Source organism: Juglans microcarpa x Juglans regia, chromosome 3D (assembly GCF_004785595.1).
Source record: "Juglans microcarpa x Juglans regia isolate MS1-56 chromosome 3D, Jm3101_v1.0, whole genome shotgun sequence".
Taxonomy (NCBI): domain Eukaryota; kingdom Viridiplantae; phylum Streptophyta; class Magnoliopsida; order Fagales; family Juglandaceae; genus Juglans; species Juglans microcarpa x Juglans regia.
In genome coordinates this window covers 35408744-35418062 of record NC_054598.1, presented here as the reverse complement: position 1 = coordinate 35418062, position 9319 = coordinate 35408744, and the positions used below count along the sequence as shown (strand labels likewise).

The following is a 9319-nucleotide window of genomic DNA, read 5'->3' as shown; positions in this document are numbered from 1 at the left end:
TGCGGGGTGTATAGGGATCCATGTTAACTTGGGAGTTTGTAATGTGTGCAGAGAGATGCGATGTGTGAATTCTTTGTATGGACGGATATACTTCAATTGCTAGAGAAAAATATTTTATTAAGAGAGAATAAGGTTTCGAAGACGTGGGATGATGTATTAAAGCGCGAGTATGCCGTTCGCAAAAGGAAAGATAAAGTGAGAGAGATGGCGAAGAATCTAAGAAAGAAAAAGCGAAAGTTATTGTGTTTGTATTGGATTGTCACCTTTGTAATAGTGTTCGCTTGGTTCGGATAAATTTCATGTAAAAAGTCATTTTGTTGGATTAGATCATTAATTAATGTAGAGGTTCATTTTGGCTGGCTGGTTTATATAACTAGGTATTTGGATTTGTTTTTGTTTTGCTTATTTTGTGAACTTGTTTTAAATTATTTATGAAACTTGTGTAAAAATGGGACGTTGCTTGAATATTTTGTACTGAAAGGTGTTGTACTGCTTATATCAGATGGGCAAGTTGTCATGAGATTTATTGGAAGTAATGCTGCCGAAATTTTTCATACTGGCTATATTCCAATTTTACTTAATTTTACTGATAGGTGTTCACTACCATTATTAGATGAACACATCCTTTGTTTTCTTTTACTTGTTATTTTTCGTTTACTGTTAGCTGGCAAAAATCAAAGCCATGTAAAAGCTGAATTCCCATGTAACGTACAGATTGCATCAGTCAAAAGTAAAAGCAACTGCATTCATACTTAGCATCCGAATACAAGTAAAAAATAGCAGCTGCTTGGTAGGCATCAGAATACAAGCCATGACTCCCAGCTAAGAGTATACCTCCCAACGTAGCATCCGAAATAGCAGCTGTGAAAAGTGATCCATAGCATATGCTACCAAAAGGCGTTCTCACAGCATACCGTAGTGACTTCATCAAAAGCAGCTGGAATGAAGAGCAAAACTTGCCAGCTCACCAAAAGAAACCACCAGCATCCACCGACACCCATGCTTGAAGCCACAACACCAGCTGCTCCAAAAGACCATAATTCCACCCATAAAAGCATAACAAACATAAATATGCACAAGCTGCTCCAACACCAGCTGCTCCTAAAGCCATAACAAACATAAATATGCACAAGCCACAACACCAGCTGCTCCAACACCAGCTGCTCCTAAAGATGAACAAGATGTTAGGTGAAAATTTTTGTAGTAAAAGACGACATCAGAGAGAGAGAGAGAGAGAGAGAAGAACATCAAATAATTTAAAGCAAAAAGTTTCAAGTAATAATAAGTTGAGAATGGCATTAGGCACAGAAACAGTATGGTCTACTCTAATACTCCTGGATGTATAAAAAATCTACATGAGACATATGCATCTGTAAAATCTAGCCACACTAATCTTGTAATCGGTATTTAAGGTAGGGCATTCATATCAAGGTTGCGTAAACCCAAATGTAACCGAGAACTAATGAAATTAAAACTACATATGATAAGAGAAGTAAATAATAACTCCAAAAGGCACAACACAAAAACTAAATGAAATGAAAGCTTCAAACCCAACTAGTTTTGACAACCCATAATGCAATTCTACCACATACAATGTCTTTTCAAGTACAAATAGAAGAAAGGCTGGGGTAGTTGATCCCCCCCCCCCCCCCCCCCCCCCCCAAAAAAAAAAAAAAACCAAAAATAAAATAAACCTCTCTCTCATAGAATCATCTTGAAATTCCAAATGATCAAGTCTTTACAAGGAGGCCCCATTCACAACTCTACTCGACACACTCCAAACCCCCAACGCCCCCACCCCCCTGCCCTAAAAATAAATAAAGAAAGAAAAAACAGTATGCTCTCATCTCCATTTCAAATTTTAGGTACAATGACCCTAGCCTTGGAGCCTCATATAAGATATGCCTTCAAGTCCAAAAAATGAACTTCTATATCAGTTACAGAAGGATCCCAAATACAAAAAATTTCACTCACCAAATACCCTAAATGCTTGAAACACAGAAATAATTTGTCCTGACACAAGGGACTTTGATCCATACTAACTTGCAACTATTAAGACTTTGGTGCAAAACACAAAAATAATGATTATCTGATACATACCCATGATGATCATATCATTGTCGTGGTTGTGATCTATCAAACCCAAATTGCATCTATAAAAAATAGTAACTCATATTAATGTGCTGTCGTCTAATATCATTAAAATACCATTATAGTTTCGATCCACTTACGCTTTCTTGACTTTGAAGTACTGTTTCTCGGTCCTGGGTTCCACTAATCTCAACAGTTGGTATGCTTTCTGGAATAGCCTGATGATAAATACTTGTAAAAAATAGAGCAATAACTCATAACTCAAATAAAAATATATACTTATTATATTACCCTCGCGTGACCAACATTGGAAAAGTCCAAATCGGAAGGGCCAAATAGCCTCATGCAAGTGTCCCCGACTGGTGTATCTTCCCCATCTCACTATTAAAATAGTTATTTCTTTGTCAGATAACATTTATATCAAAATTCTTGAAATATCAAGGTAATATTACAAGGAATCACCTGTTTGCGTTTTGTATTTTCCGCAGCTTTCTTCGTCTTCTGCTTAACTTTCCGCAGGTCTCTCTCCATCTCGGATGCTCTCCTCAGAGATGGGGGTTTGCCTTTTCCTCTGACAACACGTGGACTGAGTACTTTTGTTGAACTACCAATTGTAGTTGTGTCTTTTGTCGTGCCATCAACATTTAAACACTTTTTGGTCATCGATGGTTCCTAGTCCGCTTCATACAGGTCAATCATTGCATTTAACTTAGATGTTGCATCCTCAGTATGTTTTTTTGAACTCGCCGCACAAGTAATCATCTTATAACAGATATTCAACAGACTTGAATATCTATTAGCATCTTCCCGTTGATCCCCTGCGTCATAGCTGCTGTGGATTAACATGTATCTTCTTTTGATGTCTTTTCTCCATCGATCCAAAATGTACCTATCTGGTATTATCTTAATCCCGTTACATTTAAAGACGACGAAGATGTGCTGGCACACTATCCCCTTCATTTCAAATAAACCACAAGAACACTTGGCGGCTGCATCGTCCACACAAAAATTCACTGAATGTGTAACCAGCTTTGTGAAATCTTTGACACGAACTTCATCCTCTACCAGATAGGTCTTACCATGAACATCCGACTTAAGTAAAACTGGGTCCAAATCGATAATACCAGTAAGTTGGTGCTGAACTTCCTTGAACTTAGCATTTGTGTACAAATCTTGGTATCTCTTTTCAATTGAAGATCTAGAGATGCAGGGAATTGTGACATTAAATGACTGGAAGTTCGCGGCTTTTTCGTTCTCAATCTTCTTTTTCAACGCATTATCATATTGATTGACAGACTCTTTCAGGTTTGTTTTAGCATGAACATAATCATCAAAGAAGGCATTCATGCTCTCGCTACGCTGCGTTGTACTCATTCCAGCCCAAAAAACCATTTTCAAGAATGCCGGTACTCAATGCTCACGCTCAGTGTATAAACTCTGCAACCAAACATTCTCATGCAAGTTGTACGTGCTAATCAATTGATCCCAACATTTTTCAAACTCATCCGGCGTTTGGGTATCATATACACATTTCATCAATGCAGTTTTCATTCCATTCTTGTAAGAACCATAACAGCCAAGCTTTTCAGGGACTTTCTTCAAGATATGCCACAGGCAAAATCTATGTCGGCTTTCTGGGAAAACTATTGCAATTGCATTTTTCATGGCTCTGTCTTGGTCAGTGATAATAGCCTTCGGCACTATACCATCCATACACTGCAACCATGTTTGGAATAACCACAGGAAGGTCTCAATCTCCTCAGAGGAAATCAAGCCAGCTCCCAACAAAATTGACTGGCCATGGTGGTTTACACCAACAAATGGCGCAAAGGGCATCCCATATCGGTTCGTCAAGTATGTGGTGTCGAAGGTTATGACATCTCCGAAATATTGGTAAGCTGCTCTACTACGGGAGTCTGCCCAGAATACATTTTTTAACCTCCCTTCATCATCCAAGTCCATTAGTGCAAAGAACCCCGGATTTTTAAACTGCATACGTAAAAAGTAATCTCGAAGCGCTCCAGCAGCACCTGCGCCCAATCGTAGATGTCGTGCTTTGTCGATGTAGTTACGGCAATCCTTTTCCAAAAAGGGAGGTTCTCAAAACCTCCTGCGCCAACAAAAAGAGACCCGAAACTCTTATTCATTTGGATGCTGACTAAATCATTCGTGTCTAGGACCCTTTTAACAGATTCACTCACTTCTCTATTACATCGAAAGAAGCGAGATTTCTTTGGAATGAGGCCGTGGTTGTGGATATTGTGAACTGTAGTCAGCTGAAACTTCCCATCAACAACTTTTAAGGCATTAATTTTTGCCTTACATTCCGTCTTTCCTGTCGACCGTGGGTTGGCGACATTTATAGTCCTATTCCGGGCCTTCCCTCCACGGGCACAGGCAAGAGTGACATATCTAACAGTCTGATCCTCTCCCCTCTCACTCCTTTTTGTCATCACTCCAAACCCGCGTTTCTTACCATATTCCTTATAATAACTCATTAAATCTTCTAAGGAATTAAACATCATCCCCAAAACTGGCTCATCATCACCATCCATTTACACTTTCTCTGATGTTCCTGCACTACCACACTCGATTTCTTCTGCATTTGGTCTATCAAGATGAATTTCTTCAATATTAGAAGATGTAGCTGGCAATTCAGTTGATGGCATGTCCTGAAATGTGTTTGGATAAATTATTGATGTATTGAGAAAATAAAAATCATACAATCTCGAATCTAATTTTATTGATATATTGCAAATAAAATAACATACCGCGGATGGAGGATTTGAGCTAGATGGCTGTTCTTTTCCTTTTTCCATGCTAAGAGGGAGACAAATGCATCTTGTCAATAGCAATATTGTATCACTCCAACCACATTAAAATCTATGAACTGGTACAATAGATCTCATTTCAAATAAAATGTTTAATATTTATTTCATTCATGAGCATGTGGCGATGCAAAGTTTAATATCTATATACTTTATATTATGATTCTAGATTGAAAATGTTGACCTTTTTATGCTCTTTTCAAGTTCTTTTCAGAATGGGTTTTTCTTTTTCTTTTCCTTCTTTTATTTCCTTTTTGAAAATTGCTTATTATAAGATTATCATATTTACTCTCCTATTCTTTGAAAATGAAAATAATTTTATCAAATTGGTGTAGTTAAGTATTTTTCCTACGAAGACATACCCACGGTCAAATGTTAATGTGATATAAGCTACAAAATGCACAAAAATTCTGGAAATTTTGCTGTCTACACCATAAAGTTTTTCATACTCTATTCATTTACATGCCAATTGTTTGCCAAGAATCTGTTAAAAAGAAAAGAACACAATAAAGAACAGTTTCATTTCGCTAGCAAATTTTTGGGAAAAGATCCTAAAACAGTTGGCCTCATTCCTTCCCTTGATTATTGTTTTTGTGCTGTGCATTGAGCAGGGCATTTCATCCGAGTCCAATGAAGATGGGAGCTGAAAGTTAGAACACATGCTCAGGTATTAAATGAACTCTCAATAAATTTAACCCTTTTACTGTACGTGGATGATATGCGCTTTATTTCTGATTTTTTTTTTCTTTTGTGAATCTCTTCTTTATGTACTGGTCTAGACCCTTTTTTAAAAAAAGTTATATTTGCTAGACCCTTTTTTAAAAAAAGTTATATTTGCTTATCAAAAAAGACAACAGAGAAAGGTAGGATTGCAGATGGAGAATGAAATTGTTAGTGTATCTATTCCTGAACAACCTCAAGATACTGCACGATTCTCTCAACTGCAACATGAAGAATATCTCACTCAACAAATAGCTAAAAATACTCAACAGCATTGATAGTTTCAGTTTTGTAAATCTATATTCAAAAATATACGATAGCTCTTAAAGTGTATATTCCATATTCAGCTCCTTACTTTTCTCCTTGTATTTCTCTAAGTTGTTACAATTTATTCAGATCAAATACAACAGTCCAGATTATGTTGGCAAAACTCTTTCTTTTATTTCTTATCTTACTTGGTATCAGCTGGGAAATAGCTCACGCTACACTTCCTGATCACACTTCCGCACCATGTCAACCCCATTCTCTTCCACTGATGTCAATAGCATCAATTCACTCAACATTTCTCATCCTTCCCCATCAGCATCTTTTAAGCTTGATGGCCCCAATTACTTGGGCTGGCAATCTCAGTTTCTACCATTTCTTAACAGCAATGATCTCTTAGGGTTCGTGGACGGATCTGAACCAGTCCCTCAGAGGCTCAATGCTGATAATACTCCTAATCCTTCTTATATAGCAACTGCAGTATCTTGAGGTTGTTCAGGAATAGATACACTAACAGAAATGATGTTCAAAGACGCATGCCATTTTCAGCTTTTTAAATAATTAGGAGAGGGTGGAGGGAATTAAACTGCTCTTACCTTTCAAGCATATCTCTCTTCTAGCTGTAAAAAAGTGATAACTAAAGCTACATATTGTTGAATATAACGAAACTGAGTACTGCTTACAGTTATTGCTTGCTTTCGCTTCTTATGTAATTTAACTTTCCTTCCCTTGTGTAGATAGCCATTGTAATAATATCATACAAATGGGAGAGAAGGAAATCCATAAGGGTTCTGGACACAATGATACTGGGAAAGCAGCTGAAAGTTGGAAGACCAACTCAATTAACTGAGTGGAAAAAATAAAAATAACAAATTCAGGGGAACCTTTCTCAAGCCTCTAGCAGGATGAAAAATTTCCTTGGTTAAATGAAGCTTTTTGCGAGTTGGGTCTATCATCTTTTTAACTCCAATCCCATTTCAGTGACCAATTCCCAGCCTGTTGTGATCCCCCAAATCCATCTGCCCAATTGTTTAGACTGGATCATGGCTCTGGAGGGTATGCATACAGAGCCCCACTAAATGGTTATATCTTTATGTTTGATGATATTGGCACCGGTTAATCGTCAAATAAAAGAAGTGAAAAACTACCTAGTTCTGAACTCGCCTCAATTCTTCTATATATTTCGTTGAACAAATAGTAATGCTTATTAGTAGATATTAACGTTAGCTTTGTAAGATCGAATCCATAAAACCAAAGGCTGTTCATTTGCTGTAATAACAATTCTTCTATATATTTCGTTGAGAATGTGTGAAGAACAACAGAAAATCAAATCTAAAACAAGAGAAGTTCTAACTTTGTCGTTATACAGTGGAAGAAGCAGACGGCGAAATCTGAAGAAGCAAACCCACGTCGACGCCGGCTTAGATCCGGAATATGTGACGGACGGCGACCGCAACAACCAGTTCTTCAGTCCACGGTGGCGACAAGGACAGACGGAATCCTTCCGAGGGTCTGCTTCGGTCTCCTCTGGGGGTTCAACGATGAACAACGAGCTTCGGGCAGCAATGGTTTCACACCGACGGTTGTATATAGAAGTATTGTTTTATAATTTATAAAATAAAAGTTTAATCTTAAATATTAAAATTTAATTTATCATATACTTTAAACATAAAATATATATTTAAATTATTAATAACATTTTATTTATAGCTATACTAATATATAACTAATTATACTGATATATTATATATAGCTAAATATATAACTATACTATACTAATACTATCACCATAATACTATCAATAATATAGTTATAATAAATTAAACTCACTATAACAATTAACAAATATTAATATAACAATTAACAAACTCACTATAGCTATAGTTATACTTATATTATATAGCTATACTAATATATAGCTATACCAATAGTATAATATTAATATTATTATATAGTCTAACTAATATTAATAATCTAATATAGACTATAATTATACTTATACTAATATAGTTATACTAAATCACTAAAACTAATACTAATATATAACTAATACTAATATATAGCTATACTAATAGTCTAATATTAATACTATTATATAGTCTAGTATATTATATAGCTATAACTTTTTTTGATAAGATATTATATAACTATAACTAATACTAATATAAATACTTATACTAATATAGTTATACTAAATCACTATAATTAATACTAATATATAGCTATATTTATAGGCTAATATTAATACTATTATATAGTCTAATATATTATATAGCTATAACTAATACTGATATATATACTAATACTAATAGTTTAATATAAACTTTAGTTATACTTGTACTAATATAGTATTAGTTATAGTAATTTAGTATAACTATATTAGTATAACTATAACTATAGTCTATATAACTATATATATATATAATTAATATATATAGGCTAATATTAATACTATTATATAGTCTAATATATTATATAGCTATAACTAATACTGATATATATACTAATACTAATAGTTTAATATAAACCTTAGTTATATTTGTACTAATATTGTTATACTAAATCATTATAACTAATACTATAATATTGTATATGATATAAATCACTATAATTTTTTTAATAGGTTAAATCACTATAACAAAATATATATAACTATATATAGCATTAGTGTTAGTATAGTATATAGTATTATTATGATTGTATCACTATAATAGTATAATATATAGTTAGTATTATAATATATAATATAGTATACTATATATTAATATCACTATATATTAATTATATATATATAGTTATATAGACTATAGTTATAGTTATACTAATATAGTTATACTAAATCACTATAACTAGAGAGAAAAATATATATTGGGAAGCTTGTGTTGGTAAGCCAAGAAAAACCTATGGTCAGCCCATTTAAGCCAGAGGGTTCTCAGGGTGGTCCCGGTGGTGTTCCCTCAAGTTCTTAATCTACTTATTTCTCTTTGGAAATAGGAAATTTTTGTTGAAAATCTGAATCAATGAATTCTTTATTCAAACCTAATGAATCTACCACTAGCATCCCGATAGAATCTGATAATATTAATCAAGAAGACTATAGTATATTAGATATAGAAAGAAATCTACAAGATTGGACAATTCTCGATGTTCCAAACAATCAAATATATAAAATCTCAACTTTTTCTTCTAAATTTTCATTCCTTACAAATTACACAATTAAAACAGTAGAGAAAACTATTAGTTTAAATAATGACTATGAATCATTACATCTCTTAACAAAAAAGGCTATTGATCAACACAAAAAAAATTATTCTTTCATCCATATTGGATTAGTACAAGTAGCTATAAAGCCACTCACTCGAAACGGCTTAAATACCTCAGTATTGCTTTGTTTAAGAGACGGAAGACATTATAAC

At 34.2% G+C, this 9319-nt stretch overlaps 1 long non-coding RNA gene across 1 annotated transcript; it reads right to left on the bottom strand.

Annotated features, from left to right (window-relative positions):
* Positions 1–2093: 2093 nt before the first annotated feature.
* On the bottom strand, positions 2094–3355 carry LOC121256707. The gene is made up of 4 exons (XR_005939049.1): positions 2554–3355; positions 2371–2472; positions 2232–2299; positions 2094–2153 (listed from the first exon to the last, which is right to left on the bottom strand). It is a non-coding gene; the product is annotated as an uncharacterized LOC121256707 (long non-coding RNA).
* Between the last annotated feature and the right edge of the window lie 5964 nt (positions 3356–9319).